The sequence below is a fragment of the Schistocerca americana genome, chromosome X (genome assembly GCF_021461395.2).
Source record: "Schistocerca americana isolate TAMUIC-IGC-003095 chromosome X, iqSchAmer2.1, whole genome shotgun sequence".
Lineage (NCBI taxonomy): Eukaryota > Metazoa > Arthropoda > Insecta > Orthoptera > Acrididae > Schistocerca > Schistocerca americana.
The window spans coordinates 1011838900-1011859870 of record NC_060130.1 but is presented as its reverse complement, the minus strand read 5'-3'; positions in this window follow the sequence as shown (position 1 = coordinate 1011859870).

The following is a 20971-nucleotide window of genomic DNA, read 5'->3' as shown; positions in this document are numbered from 1 at the left end:
GCGAAAAAGCAGCATTGCAGAAAATGTCGCCTAATACCTACCCAGCAGAGTCCGCATAACTCTAGTCGTGGGAACAGTTCCTGAATGTTCCTATTTATCAACATTTTGGGCGGTAATATGGTGTATTTTTGACTGAAATACGCGTCCTAAGATTTCAAGACCAGTAATATTTATTGTTTAAGAAAACACGTTCATGGCTGTCAAGTCCACATTTAATGAGGTACTATCCTATCATTCTCAGTTCCTAGTCAAACAACAAATTTCACACACAAAGCAGTCAGAAATCTACACAAGTCTGACCTGTTCATGTTTGCGGTCACACAGTCTCTGATTCACCACTATTTTCGAGTTCTACATTCAGTCACATTCAGTGGTCTTACATAAAAGATGTGCTCGCCAAATACTCCATAAATGAATACAAAATATGCCACGCGGAATTTTCACTAAGGCCGAAAGTTCACACGCTAGCAGCTTTCCAACAAAACAACCCAGAAACTTCAAACTTTCATCAAAATGCTCGTAACTGCGATAGCTTTAGTCACGACTCTACTGAATGCGCGAACTCAATATTTCTTCATTTTACACATAATGAGCACCATGAAATTTCCCATGACATTTCACATCCGACAGCTGGCGATCGACTCTCTGGATGCCTCCCCACACTCTGCATATCTAATTTTCGGTGCGCGGGACCGTCTTAATTCTGATTGGCTGATAAGTCTGACTGACCAATCAGAATGATCCATCTAGATCATTCTCGCAGCAAAACTTGCCTTAGCCAATCACTAAACAGAAAGTCATTGACGTCATTCCAAATGCAAATGCTAATTTAATGTTTAACAAAAAGACCAATAGAAAAATAATCTGGAAATTAATTTAGAAACCGCTTACACTTCTGACTGATATTCTGGCTGCCTTCTTACAAAAGCAATCACACCTTGACATACGTCGTCAGCAATGTGGGTACAATACAGCTTTCCCGATATCCGTTTCTGTAATGTTTTACAGAAAGTAATATCAGATTTTACGTACATCCCACATACATACTCTCATTCATTCCCATTTATTCCCACAACAACATAATAAACAAATATTAATTTTTCATGAATTTCGCACTACGTTCTGCGAAATAATTAAAGTTTTTGAAAATAAAAATCCCAATTAAGTAATTCTACTCATTTAGAACTTTGGTTATAATTTCAATTATTAACAAAAGACAAACGGTTATTGTCCATAACTGAATTTTGCACCCAAGTGTCGGTTTTATGGTTTTTAGGTAATTTGATCAATCTCCGAAACTATAATAGTTCGAAAGCTGTAATTTTTATGAGATCTTCTACTGAATAACAAAAAGTAGTACACCAAGTTTGAAAACTATGATTTATTTAGATTCTTAGGGGGTATGAAAATACAGTCGTTCACACGGCCACATAGCATCAGCTGCGTGGTGATTCATCCTCACATCAACTCTTTTCAAGATACAACCATTGCAAATATGTGTCTAGTTATGAAACGGCTCGTGTTGAAGCGAAACAAGCACTGTATCATTTGTGAGATACAGAAGCGAGCGAGTATGCCGGGACTTAACCCAGCTCACTGCTAGTATCACCACGTCACCTTAACACGTCTGCACGTAGCACACAAGTATTGCAGCGTAATTAGGTATAAAATTAAAAGTAAAAATTTCTTATTCAAACTTTGTCAACATATACTTCATTATAATAACGTTTTAAATGACAAGTCTTAAGATAATTAAATCAATAATTTTCATAAAAGTACAGTTTTAAGAAAAAAATAAGTGGCGCTAAATAATAAAGCTACAAAGCCAGAATTTGCTCATAATTTGCCAATGTATGTCAAAAATAAGTGGTGCAATTTTCAACAGGACAGAATAAAAATTATAGTCAAAATCCACATTTTTAAGAAAAATTAGAGGCGTTAAATATTAGACTTAGAAATGTAAAAATGTGTATGATGCTTCAGCTAAACCTAAAAATAATAGCTAAGAGACCACGTTACGCTACCTCTTATAGTTTTCGAGTAATTCAATGGAAACCAAATTTGTAACTATATCATACCTATTTGTAGCCAATTAAGTACCTGTAATTTTAATGCTAGCAAATTCTGGTTACAGCACATGATAAAATCTACTAAATAATAGAGCTATAACAAATTTTAGAATCATAGTATAACCAATATGAGGTCTGTTGAAGTTATAGTTCACAGATAACGATCTACCGTTAGCTCCACTTTAAAAATTCTAGATGGTAAAGTTTTTATGCAAGCCAGTTGAAACTTTTTCTGTATTTCAACCGACTTATCTGAATACAGGTAAAAATTAAGAAGATTCTAAATTAATCCATAACTTTGTTATTAAAGATTATGTGTCTGAGAAAGCGGTTGTTTAGGGACTGCTATCGTGTGCGTAAGGCAGATGATAGCTGGTGTCCCCTTGGCCATCCGCTGTGGAACATACATAAATACACTCCGAGATGCAGGAGTAAGGTTAGTTAGGTTTAAGTAGTTCCAAGTTCTGGGGGACTGATGACCTCAGATGTTAAGTCCCATAGTGCTCAGAGCCATTTGATCCATTTGAACCAAGCTAATTATGTAAGCGTAGACCAGATATGGCTCAAATTCAAAGATACTCTATCAACAGCAATAGATAGATTCATACTGCATAGGTTAATAAGAGACGGGACTGATCAACCATGGTACACAAAACATGTAAGAACACTGTTGCAGAAGCAACGAAAAAAGCATGCCAAATTCAGAAGAACGCAAAATCCCCAAGACTGGCTAAGTTTCACGGAAGCTAGAAATTTAGTGCGGACATCAATGCGGGATGCTTTTACTAGGTTCCACAATGAAACATTGTCACAAAATATGGTAGAAAACCCAAAGAGATTCTGCTCCTATGTAAAGTACACCAGGGGCAAATAACAGTTAATAACCTCACTGCGTGATAACGATGAAAATGTCACCGATGATGGTGTCACTAAAGCGGAGTTACTAAATAGAGTTTTCCACAATTCTTTCACGAAAGAAGACGAAGTAAATATTCCAGAATTCGAAACTGAAACAGCTGTTAGCATGAGTGACATAAAAATAGATATCTTAGGTATTGTGATCCCACTCAAATCACTTAAGAAAGGCATGTCTTCCGGTCCAGATGGTATACCAATCAGGTTCCTTTCAGAGTATGCAGACACAATAGCGGCTTTCTTAGCAATCCTGCACAACCGCTCACTTGACGAAGGGTCTGTTCCTAAAGATTGGAAAGTAGCACAGGTCACACCAATATTCAAGAAAGGAAATAGGAGTAACCCATTGAATTACAGACTCATATCACTGACCTCAATTAGCAGTAGGATTTTGGAGCATATACTGTGCTCGAACGTTATGAATCACCTTGAAGAAAATGACTTATTGATATATAACCAACACGGATTCAGAAAATATCGTTCTTGTGCAACACAGCTAGCTCTTTATTCCCTTGAAGTAATGAGTGGTGTCGACAAGGGATCTCAGATTGATTCCCTATTCCTAGATATCCAGAAGGCTTTTGATACCGTTCCTCACAAACGACTGTTAATCAAATTGTGTGCATATGCAGTATCGTCTCAGTTGTGTGACTGGATTCCTGGTTTCCTCTCAGAGAGGTCACAGTTCATAGTGATAGACGGTAAATCATCGAGTAGGACAGAAGTGATATCTGGCGTTATGCAAGGTAGTGTCATAGGCCCTCTGCTGTTCCTGATTTACATAAATGATGTAGGTGATAATCTGAGCAGCCCCCTTAGATTGTTTGCAGATGACGCTATAAGTTACCTTCTAGTAAAATCATCATTAAAATTGGTACACCACGAAATTGACGTGCTACAGACGCGAAAGTTAACCGACAGGAAGAAGATGCTGTGATATGCAACTGATTAGCTTTTCAGACATTCACGCAAGGTTCAATTCCAATTACAAAATGCTCTAGAGAGAATCTCAGTACGGTGCGAAAAGTGGCAATCGGCACTAGACAAAAAGAGTGTGAGGTCATCCACATGGGTACTAAAATAAACATAATTAGCTTGGAAGGAATGGAGACTCTCTCTCTTAGGAAGGCACCAAGCGAAATTATATCTACTGTTTTAAATAGATATATTTTGCGTTTATTTTATATTTTGGGTATACGATAAATCACACAAATCTAAGGGCTGTCCGTTCTACTAAATACCGAGGAATTACAATTGGAAAGACCACATAGATAATATTGTGGGGAAGGGTTCAAATGGTTCAAATTCAAATGGCTCTGAGCACTATGGGACTCAACTGCTGTGGTCATAAGTCACCTAGAACTTAGAACTACTTAAACCTAACTAACCTAAGGACAGCACACAACACCCAGCCATCACGAGGCAGAGAAAATCCCTGACCCCGCCGGGAATCGGACCCGGGAACCCGGGCGTGGGAAGCGAGAACACTACCGCACGACCACGAGATGCGGGCTGTGGGGAAGGGGAAACAAAGACTGCGCTTTGTTGGCAGAACGCTTAGAAGATACGACAAACCCATTAAAGAGACAGCTTACATTACACTTGTCCGTCCTCTGCTGAGTGGTGTGGGATCCTTACCAGGTAGAATTGACGGAGGACATCGAAAAAGTACAAAGTAGGGCAGCTTGTTTCGTGTTATCGCGCAATAGGTGTGAGAGTGTCACTGATATAATACGAGAGTTGGGGTGACAGTCACTGAAACAAAGGCAGTTTTCTTTGCGGCAAGATCTATTTACGAAATTTCAATCAGCAACTTTCTCTTCCGAACGCGAAAATATTTTGTTGACATCCACCTACGTAGGGAGAAATGATCGTCATAATAAAATAAGAGAAATTAGAGCTCGAACGGAAAGATTTAGGAGTTCCTTTTTCCCACATGCCATTAGAGAGTAGAAAGGTAGAGAAGTAGTATGAAAATGGTTCGATGAACCCTCTGCCAGGCACTTAAGACTTAATTGCAGAGTAACCATGTAGATGTAGATGTAGATGGACGAGGGTGAGGTAAAAGATTACATCTTCGACAATGATGGCAATCTAATAGCTTAAGTTGCGGTAGCGGAAGTAGAATTAGTTTTGCAAAGTTTTAAAGAGGAGGAATTGATGAATGTACAGGGTAATAATAGTATGAGGTTAAGGAACCTAATAGATGTATTGACTTGCCACAAACGGTGAAAGCTGGCAACAGTATTATAAGCAGCAATGTTGTGCAGGGACACAGTTGCTCAAAGTTAGAGGATAGTTTGGCTGACGTGCAGCAAGCAGAAGTAGAGGGAGTCGTCAAGTGCTTTGATTTAAAGTTAGTGGACAGCCTAAAAAAAAAGCTAAAAATGTAGAGATTGATGAACCCCGATATTTTAGTCTACTTGTAACTGACGAAAACTACTTTAGCGCGAAAACAGGTTGAAAGTGATTCATTAGAAGATGTCTGTGAGGGACCTGTTCAGACTAAATTAACCTACCTTATTATAGAAAGTGACACCTGTGAAGTAACACAGCATTGTATTCTTGATAGTGGTAGTGAAGCTATTCCTGATCAGAATAAACTAGCTGACATGAAAGAAAGTGGTTTAAGAATAATAAATCCTACTGGAAAATTTTCTAGCCCTGTACAGCATGAGGTATTGATATCAGTGAACATAAATAAAGTAACAATTGAACAGTTTCCGTATAAGCAAAGAGGCAGTAGTAATAAAGCAAGGGCACTGCCTATTACAGTAATAAGGAATGATGAATATCTGCAGAAAAATAGTGAATTCAGTAGTAAAGTGCCATATTCTAATGCATAAAGTGAGAAATGGAAGAGGAGGCACTACACAAAAGTTTTTTTCTTCTAGTTTTAACATTAAAAAGCTAGTAAAATTAAAAACTAACTAAAGATTTAAAAAGAAGAATTTTATGCAAGGGCATAAAGGACCATTCAGGATGATAGGAAAGCGACTTAAAAATAACAGTAATTAGTTACTGTAGGGCGTCTGCCACTCTATGACGGATACACAGTTTGGCGAACTGTGCAGTCGCAGCTGAATGAAACTTTATTTCCATTTCAAGTTTTATTCCCTTCAGTTCTATCACAGTAAGTAAGAACCAAATATGTCTTCATATTGTATATATTCTATTAGGTTATAAGGTCCTCCTAGTAAGTAATCTTCCTAGTGAATAGTCTTCCCAGTAAATAATTGATTCCTGACATGACTCAATCCAAATGATGACTTTCTAAGGATTGTCACAGTTAGATTGCAGAAGTAACTTTTGTGCAGAAATAAGAGGAAAACGTGGCTAAAGATAAATAAATAGAAATAAGATCCATGAAAAGTGTTAGTAACTACAAAAATAGAGAGACACTTTGTATGAAGAGGAGTTATTGAAGATGGAAAGGCCTAAATCTAATTCATTAGAATCTAAAGAGTAATGATTTTAGCGGGAGTAAGGTTGTCTGAAGAGAAGAAAGAGTAAGAATGTAGTGCCCCTAGAGGCAAGTCGAAGCGTTTTAACATTATTTAAAGAGAGATATGTGGAAATTGTGTGAGGATCACAGCAAATGTGTAAATAAGTAATAAGGGCTGTAGGCTGAAAAAGAGAAAAAGGGAGAAAGAGGCGGCGAAATATATGCATTATGAAAATGGAGAAACTGGAGAAATAAAGTCAGTAAGCTGATATATATATGATTAAATGGATGATTGATGAATAATTTCCCTCGCATCTCCTAAAATGGTGGAGAAATGCTTAATCTTACTTAAGGCAAATGGTAAATTTGATTGATAAAAATAGACAACAGAAGCCTACAAATATGGTGGGAAATGCAGATCATAAAATATCGATATGTTGAAAATAAAAACAGCTTTTAATGATGTGTACAACAAAGCAAAGTAAGTGCTGTTAAACAAATGACTTCTTTAGTGTACTAATCCATATGATAATTGATCCAAACGAAAGTTAAACTTGCAAAGGTTACTCAATCTTCTAAGTTAAAGCAGCATCTCAAGTAATAAAACAATTCGCAGATTAGCTAAATAGTCACTAATTAAGAACATAAATGTAACTTGAATACATAAAAACTATGATTTATGAAAAAAAGGAAAAGCATAAATGCAGAATTTATGATTCAGACTAAATTATATAGCAAAATGCCTAGTTTTTCTCAGATGTAACTTGTTGCTAATTTCCTTCTGACAACATCTCAGTTATTAGAATGACTGCCAGGAAATAGATTATAAAAATGTGCTTTGTTTCTCTTAGATATAAGTTGAGAACAGAAGCTTAGGTTGTGTTACCTGTTTCTCAGGCACATGGAGGCTACATGAAAGACTAACTAAGAGTTGAAGTGGAAATGAACGCAAGGGCGACCGAATCTTCAATGAATCATATCCTTTCCTTTTCATAGTAAAGTGGTATGAAATTGTAATTTCTCCATGATAATTTATAATTATTTAGTGAAATTGTTGTACAGATACCCATGATACCTACGATTGTGATAAAAAGTGTGAGTACCATAAAGTGAAAAATTTATATGTCTTCCTTTTTCAGGCAAGGACTGAAAGAGTTATATAAGAAATATAATAATTTTGTAATTGTTGAAATTTTTATTTTATCTTTTCATGTAATTTTCGTAAATGACTTTGTAAAAGTCAATTATATAATGTTTCCTACGTGTATATAAGAATGATTATATTGTATGTGTAGTATTTAGATAATTTATAAAAATTAATTTTATTTGAACGAGATCAGCTACAAATACATATCTTGATTCTAGATATTTAATGTTGTTCAAGAATAAATGCTTTCACAAAAATAAATAGGGGGTGATGAAGTAAAACAGATAGAGAGGCGAGCGAGTGTGCCAGCACTTACCCCAGTTCAGCGCTAGTAGAGCCATGTCATCTTAAAGCGTCTGCATGTAGGGCACAAATATTGCACGGCAATTAGGTATAAAATTAAAAGTCAAAATTTCTTATTCAAACTTTGTCAACATATACTTTAATGTAATAACGTTTTAAATGTCAAGTTTAAAGTTATTAAATCAATAATGTTCATAAAAATAAAAATACGTGGGGCTAAACAATAAATCTAGAAAGCCAGAAATTGGTCTTAACGTGACAATATATGTCAAAAATAAGTGGTGCAAGTTTCAACAGGATAGAATAAAAATTATAGTCAGAATGCACATTTTTAAGAAAAATTGAAGGAGCTAAATATTGGACTTAGAAATGTAACAATTTGTATGATGCGTCAGTTATACCTAAAAATAATAACCTAGAGACTACGTCACGCTACCTCTAATAGTTTTCGAGTAGTTCAATGAAAACCAGATTTGTAACTAAAACATACCCTTTTGTAATAGCTTAAATACATGTAATTTTAAGGAAGTTCTGGTTACAGCACATGATAAAACCTACTAAACAATGGAGCTATAACAAATTTTACAATCATAGCAATAATAAGATCGAAAACCCTGAAACTACCTACTGATTACCGACCAATTAGCATATTGCCTGCTGCATCCAAAGCACTTGAATATATTGTTCATATTCAAATCACTGAACGCCTGCATGAATTCAGCCTATATGACAAAATTCAATCCGGTTTCTGTAAACACCACAGCACAAACACTGCTCTAATTAAAGTAACTGATGAACTGAAGTATGCCATCGACAGCTGAAAGGCAACAATATTGACTCTACTAGACTTCAGCAAAGCTTTTGACACTGTTAACTTTGACATATTGCTCAGAAAATGCACCAGCTTAATTTCTCAGATAGTGCAATGAGACGGTTTGAAAGCTACTTAAAAGACAGACAGCAATGTGTTGTCAGCGTAAATGAAAAATCTTCCTGGAAACATGTCTCCTTGGGAGTGCCACAAGGATCAGTCTTAGGATCACTTTTGTTTTCTTTATATGTCAATGATATTTCGCCGGTTCTATCCTCCTGTAAAAATCATTTCTATGCTGACGACCTCCAGCTCTACCTAAACATCAGACCTGGAGATATAAACACTGCAATCGCTCAGATGAATGATGATCTGTCTTTAGTAGTGATATGGGCGAAAAACCTGGGGCTTAAACTGAATGCAAAAAAGACACAAGTAATCTTAATAGCCCATCAGAAATTAATAAGCTCAGATTTCCGCGAACGGCTGCCTCCTATCCTGCTCGACAGTATTCCAATACCATATCAGAAAATAGTTAAGAACTTGGGTGTAACGTTGGATGAGCATCTCAACTGGGTGGAGAGTACAGTTTTAGTGTGCTGTAAGACGTCCGCTTGTCTCTATGCTCTCAAAAAGTTTCGGAATGTATTTCCACAGGACGTGAAATGCCAGCTCATGCAAGCACTCGTTCTACCGAATCTCCACTATTGTGATGTAATTCAACAAGGCAAGAGTAGTGAAAACAAAAGACAGCTAGAATTAACCATGAATGCCTATGTGCGTTGCACCAGCATCATTCGCCGATATGATCATGTTAGTGCTTCATAGTCCCAGCTAGGGTGGCTGTGGCTGGACAAATTGCGTGACTACCACATACTATGTCTACTTCACCTACTCCTCGTAGCGCAAGCACCCCAGTAGCTTCCTTCAGAGATCAAAAACCTTTTATGCCATCATAATCGAAACACAAGGTCACTGTTATTTGGAATCCTGACTGTGCCCACTCACAAAACAAAAACTTTTGCAAACTCCTTCTCAGTTGCCGCTGTCCGCCTCTGGAACAAACTGCCCCTTACCTTGCGCAAAATTCAGTCCCTTACCTCTTTTAAGAAGAAGTTTAACCATTTCCTACTATCATCCTCTTAAAGTTTTCCACAAAATTGATGTACAAGGCCAATCCTCCCATCTGTCAAATAGAAAAGCTAGTGTCTCCTATCTTGCTCCTTTATCTTCTTCCTCTTCATCTATCTCTATTAGCCACACAGCCTTCTTTTCCTTTATATTTCCTTAGTAATGTTTCATCATGTCTCTATTCTTCTCCTCCCTTCACCATCGGTCTCCCTCATACTCCTTCCTGCTAGCACTCCGATCTAAAATCTGTCTCTTTCACAATGTCTAATTATAACAGTACTTATCATCTATGAATATAAACTGTATATGTATGTATTTTTCCAAGTGTGCCTTTGTAATTGTTTATTTCACTTATTGTACTAGATGTAGTTAAACATGCCTAATAAAACATATGAATGTAAAATAAGTAGAATGTCTGGTTAGATGTAAGAGAGGGCCTGATGGCCCTAATCTTGCCAGGTTAAATAAATAAATAAATAAGTAAATTCTTGATTCACTTTGTGGGAAGTACCAGAAGTTAGTTATATGTGGTGACTTCAATATTAATTTTGTATTTGATGGTGCAAAAAAAGGATGTTGGTAGATCTTGTAAATTCATATGATCTGATGCAGATTTGTGTTTTTTCCAGCTAGGGTGCAGGGGAACAGTAGCACAGCCATAGACAATATTTTTACTCATTCTTCATTACTTCACTGTGTTAGTAAAAGGGTGAATGACGTTTCAGACCATGAGCCACAAATTTTAACACTGAAAGACTTTTATACTCAAACCAATGTCATATTTAATCACAAACTATGTAGGAATGTTAATCCAACAGCAATGGAGAGTTTTTTAAACCTTGTCAAGGAACAAGAGTGGCAGGATGTTTATAGTGCCGATAACATAGATGATAAATACAATGCTTTCCTTAACACATTTCTTATGCTCTTCGAAAGTTGCTTTCCATTAGAACGTTCTAAACAGGATACTAGCAGTAAATGGCAGCCCATGTGGCTGACTAGTGGGATAAGGATATCTTGTAGAACAAAGCGAGAATTATATCAAAATGCTGGAAGTAGTCACAATAAAGCTACAGTAGCCCATTACAAACAGTATTCTAATGTGCTTAAAAATGTTATTGGGAAGGCAAAGAGTATGTGGTATGAAAATAGAATAGCCAATCCACAGGATAAAATTAAAATCATATGGTCAGTTGTGAAGGAAGTGTCTGATCAGCAGTGCGAGGCTGACGATATAAAGTCAGTTTGCAGTAAAAATATTTCTGTTACTGATAAATCGGATATATGTACAGTATTTAACAATCATTTTCTGAGCATTGCTGGTGCATTAAATAAAAATTTAGTTTCTACAAGGAATCATATAACTCTCTTCGCAAATGCCTTTCCAAGACTGATGTCTGAAATACTCCCCTGTGATACAGACAAGAGGGAGATTGAGTCAATAATTGAATCACTGAAGACTAAGGACTCTCATGGTTATGATGGAGTGTCTAGCGGAATATTAAAGTACTGTGCTGCACATGTTTACAAATATATAGCCATATTTGTAATTTTTCCTTTAGGGATGGTCAGTATCCTGAATGATTAAAGTACTCTGTAGTAAAGCCGCTTTATAAAAAGGGAGAAAGGGATAATGCAGATAATTTTAGACCTATTTCTATGCCATCAGTGCTTGCAAAAGTTATTGAAAAGGCTGTGTGTGTAAGGATAATTGATCACTTTATATCACACGATTTGCTGTCGAATGTACAGTTCGGCTTTAGAAGTCGTTTAATAACTGAAAATGCTATATTCTCTATTCTCTGTGAGGTACTGGATGGGCTAAACAAAAGGTTTCGAAGGCTTGGCGTATTTTTTTATTTAACTAAGGCATTTGATTGTGTTTATCACAAAATTTTGCACCAGAAGTTGGACCATTATGGAATACGGGGAGTAGCTCATAATTTGTTCAATTCTTAGTTTAGCAATGGGCAGCAAAAGGTCATTATTCACAATGTTGATAACAGCTGTGAAATGGGGTCTGAGTGGGGTACTGTCAAGTGGGGGCTGCCCCAGGGATCAGTGTTGGGGCCACTCCTGTTCCCTATGTGTATAAATGATATGCCCTATAGTATTACAGGTAACTCTAAAATATTTCTGTTTGCTGATGGCATGAGTTTGGTAGTAAAGGATGTTGTATGCAACATTGGCTCAGTTTCAAATAGTGCAGCACACGACCTCAGTTCATGGCTTGTAGAAAATAAGCTAACGCTAAATCACAATAAAACTCAGTTTTTACAGTTTCTAACACACAATTCAACAAAACCTGATGTTTAATCTCACAGAACAGGCATATCATTAGTGAAACTGAACAGTTCAAATTTGTGGGTGTTCAGATAGATAGCAAGCTGTCGTGGAAAGCCCACATTCAGGATCATGTTCAAAGACTTAATACTGCCATTTTGACTATCTGAACGGTATCAGACGTGAGAGATCGTTCAACACGAGAATTTGTCTACTTTGCTTATTTTAATTCGCTTATGATGTATGGTATTATATTTGGGGTAACTCATTCCATTGTAGAAGGATATTTTTGGCTCAGAAACGGGCAGTTCGGGCCCTAAGTGGTGTAAGCTCACGAACGTCGTGTCGACCCCTGTTCACCAGTTTGGGTAATCTGACATTGGCCTCTCAATATATACACTCCTGGAAATGGAAAAAAGAACACATTGACACCGGTGTGTCAGACCCACCATACTTGCTCCGGACACTGCGAGAGGGCTGTACAAGCAATGATCACACGCACGGCACAGCGGACACACCAGGAACCGCGGTGTTGGCCGTCGAATGGCGCTAGCTGCGCAGCATTTGTGCACCGCCGCCGTCAGTGTCAGCCAGTTTGCCGTGGCATACGGAGCTCCATCGCAGTCTTTAACACTGGTAGCATGCCGCGACAGCGTGGACGTGAACCGTATGTGCAGTTGACGGACTTTGAGCGAGGGCGTATAGTGGGCATGCGGGAGGCCGGGTGGACGTACCGCCGAATTGCTCAACACGTGGGGCGTGAGGTCTCCACAGTACATCGATGTTGTCGCCAGTGGTCGGCGGAAGGTGCACGTGCCCGTCGGCCTGGGACCGGACCGCAGCGACGCACGGATGCACGCCAAGACCGTAGGATCCTACGCAGTGCCGTAGGGGACCGCACCGCCACTTCCCAGCAAATTAGGGACACTGTTGCTCCTGGGGTATCGGCGAGGACCATTCGCAACCGTCTCCATGAAGCTGGGCTACGGTCCCGCACACCGTTAGGCCGTCTTCCGCTCACGCCCCAACATCGTGCAGCCCGCCTCCAGTGGTGTCGCGACAGGCGTGAATGGAGGGACGAATGGAGACGTGTCGTCTTTAGCGATGAGAGTCGCTTCTGCCTTGGTGCCAATGATGGTCGTATGCGTGTTTGGCGCCGTGCAGGTGAGCGCCACAATCAGGACTGCATACGACCGAGGCACACAGGGCCAACACCCGGCATCATGGTGTGGGGAGCGATCTCCTACACTGGCCGTACATCACTGGTGATCGTCGAGGGGACACTGAATAGTGCACGGTACATCCAAACCGTCATCGAACCCATCGTTCTACCATTCCTAGACCGGCAAGGGAACTTGCTGTTCCAACAGGACAATGCACGTCCGCATGTATCCCGTGCCACCCAACGTGCTCTAGAGGGTGTAAGTCAACTACCCTGGCCAGCAAGATCTCCGGATCTGTCCCCCATTTAGCATGTTTCGGACTGGATGAAACGTCGTCTCACGCGGTCTGCACGTCCAGCACGAACGCTGGTCCAACTGAGGCGCCAGGTGGAAATGGCATGGCAAGCCGTTCCACAGGACTACATCCAGCATCTCTACGATCGTCTCCATGGGAGAATAGCAGCCTGCATTGCTGCGAAAGGTGGATATACACTGTACTAGTGCCGACATTGTGCATGCTCTGTTGCCTGTGTCTATGTGCCTGTGGTTCTGTCAGTGTGATCATGTGATGTATCTGACCCCAGGAATGTGTCAATAAAGTTTCCCCTTCCTGGGACAATGAATTCACGGTGTTCTTATTTCAATTTCCAGGAGTGTACATTCCTTACTGTCATTTCTTGCTAATAATATTAGATTATTCCCAAGAATAAGCAGCTTTCACTCAGTTAATACTTGGCAGAAATCAAACCTGCATCTTCCTAAACTCCTGTGCATAAAGGTGTGCAGTATACTGCTGCATCCTTTTTGAATAAACTACCACTCGAATTCAAAAATCTTAGCAGTAATCCACTCGCTTTCAAATCGAAACTGAAGAGTTTCCTCATGGGCCACTTCTTCTGTTCTGTCGAGGAGTTCCTTCAAAAATTAAGCTGATTCTTACTGTATTGTTGATTGCGTTTACTTAAACTTATGGACTGATTTTTCTCGGGTTCATAAACATTTATTTTTATCTGTTATTACTTTTGTGTTGTACTTTCATGTTCTGACACATTCCATGACCTTGGAGATTTGCCCCTCAATTTGCTCCTATGGAACTTGATGTGTAAATAAGTTAATAAATAAATGTAACTTGTTGCTAATTTACTTCTGACAACATCTCAGTTATTAGAATGACTGCCAGGAAATAGATTATTAAATGTGCTTTGTCTTCCCTTAGATATAAATTGAGAGCAGAAGCTTAGGTTGCGTTATCTGTTTCTCAGGCACATGGAGGCTGCATGAAAGACTAACTATGAGCTGAAGTGGAAATGAATGTAAGGGCGACCCGATCTTCAGTGAATCATACCCTTTCCTTTTCATAATAAACTAGAATGAAATTGTAAATTCTCCACCCACCTTTTTAATTATTTAGTGAAAGTGTTGTACAGATACCCACATTAGGGCCTATGATTGTGATAAAAAGTATGAGTACCATAAAGTGAAAAATTTGTATATGTCTTTTCCAGGTAAAGATTGAAAGATTTATGAAAAATATAATAATTTTGTAATTGTTGAAAATTTTAATTAATGCTTTTATTTAATTTTCGTAAATGATTTTGTAAAAGTATATTGTCTCATGTTTCCTATGTGTATATAAGAATGATTATTTTGTATGTGTACTATTTACATATTTCCTAAAAATCAATTTTATTTATAAGAGGTTAGCAAGAATGACATCCCTTGTTTCTAGATATTTAATTTTGTTTGAGAATAAATTCTGTCACAAAAATAAATAGGGGATGATAAAGTGAAACAAGTGCTGCATCGTTTGTGGGATACAGAGGTGAGCGAGTGTCCCAGGACTTACCCCAGTTCAGTGCCAGTAGAGCCATGTCATCTTAACACATCTGCATGTAGTGCACAAGTATTGCAATACAATTAGGTATAAAATTAAAAGTCAAAATTTCTTATTCAAACTTTGTCAATATATACTTTAATGTAATAATGTTTTAAATGTCAAGTGTTACGGTAATTAAATCAATAATTTTCATAAAAATAGTTCTAAGAAAAAAATAAGTGGCGCTAAATAATAAAGCTAGAAACCCAGAATTTGCTCATAATGTCCCAATGTATGTCAAAAATAAGTGGTGCAATTTTCAACAGTATATAATAAAAATTATAGTTAGAATCCACATTTTAAGAAAAACTGAAGGCGCATAAATATTGGACTTAGAAATGTAACAATTTGTATGACACTTCAGTTAAACCTAAAAATAATAACTAAGAGACCACGTTACGCTACCTCTAATGGTTTTAGAGTAATTCAATGAAAACCAAATTTGTAACTAAAACATACCCATTCGTAGTAGATTAAGAACCTATAATTTTAATGCTAGGATATTCTGGTTACAGCACATGATAAAACCTACTAAATAATAGATCTACAACAAATTTTAGGATCTTAGTATTAATAACAACCAATACAAGGTCTATTAAAGTTATAGTTCAGAGGTAACGATCTACCATTAGTTCCACTCTAAAAATTTTAGAAGACGAAGTTTTTATGCAAGCCAGTTGAAACGTTTTCTGTATTTCAACCGACTTACGTGATTGCAGGTAAAAATTAAAAGGCTTCTAAAGTAGTTCATATGTTTGTTATTAAAGATTATGTGTCCGAGTAAGCGGTCGCTCAGGGACTGCTGCCATGTGCATATGGCAGATGACACTTGGTGTTCCGTAGGCCATCTGCTGCGGCATACATGTAAATACACCACGAGAGGCAGGAGTAAAGCTCACTTTGCACTCAGCCACTGTAAGATCTGAGTCTGTCAAACGCCAGATTGCGCTCTGCCTCGGATGATGTCAGAGACGGACTGTGACAAAACGCAGATTTTCTGTAATAACTGATAGTGAACTCACAAGGAGTGTACACCGTCCTGGATCGACTAGATTTTGCCAAAATATCTTTTAGTGTGCCTTCTGTGTATTCTTAAAGTCGGCGTGGAAAGCAGTGAATTCAAAAGTAATAGCAGTGTACATGGCTACAACACTAGGAGAAAGGATGATCTTCACTACTCAAGGTTAAATCTAACTTTGGCTCAGAAGGGGGTAAATTATGCTGCCACAAAAGTCTTTAGTCACTTACCTAATAGCATTAAAAGTCTGACAGATAGCCATATAGCATTTAAAAGGAAATTAAAAGAATTTCTCAATGGTAACTCCTTCTACTCATTAGATGAATTTTTGGATATAATAAGTGGGTAATTTCCCCAACCCTCACATAAAAAAATTATTGAGTGTTATGTAATATTTTGCGTAATTTAATATCTTGTATAGACACCTTTTATTAACTTGACACATTCCACATCATTACAAAGTGTCGTATTCATGGTCTATGGAACAAGTACTAATCTAATCTCTAAAAGTTATAAATTATAGCCACCACCCCACAGTGCCAATGACAAGAGCCCTTTCTTAAATAAAGCATGGTTGGCAGTGGTGGTCTGGTAACCATATGTTTCTGTTCACTAGTCTGTGTAGTTCATAGCTGTATTCCTCTCTCCTCATTGTGATTGTTATTGTTGGTGGTTAGTTTCAAGTGATATCTTAAACCTAAAATTAATTTAAGAGTTGTTAAGAAGATTTCGTGTGCTCCTAAAAAATGTCAGAAAGTGATAATGACGTCGTGGAAGGTGATAATCGTGAAAGAGGAGTTCACAAGATCGAGAACTACAAAGTAGATCATATAAAAAAAGTAAGAATCCGTGGTGATGAGTGTATTAATTACAAGGGTAATATTTTTCAAGCAAGAAAAACAGGGACACCATGCTCGTATGCTGATTTATTTATTACAAAATACCTTAGATCTAGACAGTTCTGTAGGTTTGCGTTGTAGGCCATGCTTCAATTTCTTGCGTTTTGTTGTTCTATGTGAGCCCTAACTTAGACTATATCTCCAAGTCTTACATTTTTAAACTGATTTTAAAAGAAATGAGACTAACTTATACTGAATTTGGTAGGTGCAGAATGAAATGTTTCAACAAGTTTTCTGAGGAAGACCAAATTGACATTCTTATCAGAGGCAGAAGCTTTCCAAGCAAGGATGAACTAGACTTATTTTATCAGTCATTAATAGAAGCCCATCCGGTGAAATGTAAGGTCTTTTTGAAACCTAATCCCACAGATAACAAAGAAGAGGAGTTTACTAAGCCTATGCATTCTGTTGAACATGTGAGCTCATTTATGTTTCATGTTATGGCTGGTGAACAACGAGTTAAGGTCTGCGAAACAGCGTTTCTGAGCTTGTATGCCATAGAGGATAAAAAAGTTAGAAGACTGAAAGACCGAATTTTAAAAGATGAGTCACCTAGAGATTTGAGAGGACAACAGAACAACCCTAAGACTTTTCCACGCGATTATACTGACCAAATCAAAGACCACATTATGTCATTCCCCCTAAAAACTAGTCGAAAGAAACAGAATATTTGGACACAAGGCTTAACATAAAGAAAATATACAACATGTTCTTAGAAAAACATCATAGTCGTGATGTAAAATATAGTTTTTATTATAAGGTATTCGATGAACATTTTAGCTAATGGTTTGGAAGGCCCCAAATTGACGCTATCTGTGAGTGTGAGATGCTTAATAAGCTAATCAAAAACCCTCATCTTAATGATACAGCAAAACGAGTAGCTGTTACACAGTTACTCAAGCACAAAAGGCGGGGTAACAAATTTTATTCTTCATTACGTGAAAGAAAACAGTACTGTGCAGAACATGATAACGCTGTGCTTCGGTGTTTTTTTTTTTTTTTTTTGACTACGTGGCAAACATTTCTTTGTTATCAGTTTATCCATTTTGCCTTACCTAGGAGGTCGTGGACCACCCTAAATCACATACGCACCAAGCACGGAAGATGCCAGGACTTGAAACATAAGTGGGGAATCGCTGAAAGTGCCAAGTATGACTGCAGACACCAACGACAAACAATACACCACATAGTCACAGAGTGTCCCCTACGGAAATATGCTGGAACTCTGACCAGCATACATGAGGTCTCTGAGGAAGCAATCTCCTGGCTGGATACTTTAGATATTAACCTATAGTTTTTATTACAACTTTAAGCTCTGTTTGTCAATATTACTGTTTATAAAAACCACATTTTTCTCTTTTACATGTAACTCATCCTAGTGTTTTTATCCATATGTATATTACTGATTTATCGATCTAATCTAACACTTTTATTACCATAAATGAATGTAATCTATTTTATTTGTAGTATATGCATATTGTGTTACCAGTAACATCATTGCTGTTCAATTCAAGTAATGTATCCTTGATGCCAAACGAAATAATAATTTATAAAAATCCATTTTGTATCCACGACAGCAGTACTGACACAGCATTGATTTGCTTGTACCACCAGGGGGTTGCAGGAAAGGGCAGCAATGAGGTTTTGTCTTTTATAATGAAGTGTATCAATGATAATATACCAGGAAATGTTGATGAATTGTACCTGTACAGTGAGAACTGTACAGGTCAAAACAAAAATCACACAATGATTAGGTTTCTACTTTCTCTTCCAGACAGTGGAAGATTCAAAAAGATTGTGTACAGACTACCATTAAGGGGCCACTCTTATCTGCCCTGTGACAGAGTCTTTGGCCTTGTCAAAAGAAAATTAAGGAAATGTGACCGATGTTACATAAAAAAAGAAGTATGTGAAATGATATTAACGTGTATAGCACAGGGAAAGTTTAGTGTTGATTTGGTAGAAACAGAAAATATTTTGAATTTTAAAATGGTCGCCTCAGTTCTATAAAAAATGTACTGTTTCAGAAGAAACCAAATATTTGAAGAAGGGAAAAAGAGAATATTTTACTATTTCGAACTGCCATGAATTCTCGCTCCAGCAATCAAGTAAAGGGAAAGGAACAGTATCAGCTTTTATTAGTAGAATCCTCTACAACACATACAGACTAGCTTTCCTACCACAATCTTGCATTTCTCTACCTATACACTGAAAGAATACCTATTCCTAAAAGGAAAATGGATGATATAAAGAAGCTTATTGAGTTCGCCCCTGAGGAACATGGTTTCTTCTATGACAAGGTGATTCAGTGGCCTACAGTTGAAAAAGAACTGTGAAATTTAATGATATGAGATTTTAATGTTAATTTGTGTTTGTTAAAAACCCATTCTCATGTATCTTTTATAGCAAATCTCAGTTGTGTATACAATGCTTAATGTAAGATAAATAGCCTTCATAAAGTCTCAATCAATCATTGCAATATTTTTTAATTTTGCCTCTATGAATGGGCTTTTGTCAGCACTTTCTTTATGAAGGACTTTTGTCAGGCAACTTTGATAGGCACTATCATGCATCATAAACAACATAATTGTTTTTAATCATCGTTGTTATTAGCAGTCAGTAGAATAAAATAACTAGAATAGAAAAATTTGTCGTATTTAGAAATATTAGGAAAATAAACAATTTTTTTAAATTTCCCAACAGTTTACTTTTTGCAGCAAGAGCCCTTTCATAAATAACCGATTCATATATATATATATATAGAACATACCAATATAGAACTTACCAATTTTTAGAGACTTAATCATTGGTGTTAGAAAAAATATTAACTTAGCAATTATATTAAAATAACATGATATTTTCTTTACAAATGAAAGTCCTACAAGGCTTCAGTCTTGTCTTGATAACTTCATAACAAATGTGCATAACAGTGAATTTCAGCTGCGACTGTTTAATGTTGATCACCTTCAGACCATAAAGGTATAAGGAGTGCAGTTGTAATTACTGAGAAATTAACTGTAGACCAAGAACAAATTCAGTATCAGCAGCTTAGATTATTAACTGGCAATGGTATTAACATCCATAGGGAGGAACTAAAACTAGTAGACTGAAATATTGTCTTACTTTCTTCAAACACTGTTGAGTAAGCCTTCAACAGATTCATGAACATTGTCTCTAAAAGTTATATTTGTTACCCAAATATAAGAAGAAATATAGTAATAAAGTCAGAAGACCCAGATACCCTACACAAAACAAATAGTTTACACCTAACAGAAACTGAGACTCTTGGTACTTATTTGCTGTGGAAAAGTAAAAATCGGTATTCTGGACAAAGCCACTTAGATTAATCTCAAAGGACATTACAGACAACAAATCAGAATAGCCAAATGTAAGGTAAATGAACATTACAGTGAAAACTGAAATAACAGAAGTAAGGCAGCATGGAGGATTATAAAAGTAGAGTTGGGTACAGATATAAATTGTAAAGAAACCACAAGTGCTGTCAATATCACAGCAGGTAAATGTAATAAATTTTTTGTCACGGCAGCAATCCTCACTATCACCGCAATTTCTGGCGAGCATGTTTCCAATTCAACATATGCTCATAACCTACACCCCATTTCTGAAACTGTGCAAAATCTGCACCAACTTAACAGTGAACACAGATACAAGTATGTGACATGGTTAAATTAATAACAAAACTAGGAAATTCAAAATCTGAGGACATTTATGGCTTACAAAATTTTGTGATTGAAAAATAGTAGATCTCATATCAAACCCTAGTTTGTACACTAAAAGACCGATTGCATGCTAGTGGCCATTTTATAGATTGTCTAAAAAGAAGAGTTGTCAACCCTATTCATAAGAACAGTAACAAGGTGTGTAAAGCAATTGTCGTCTAACTTCACTGA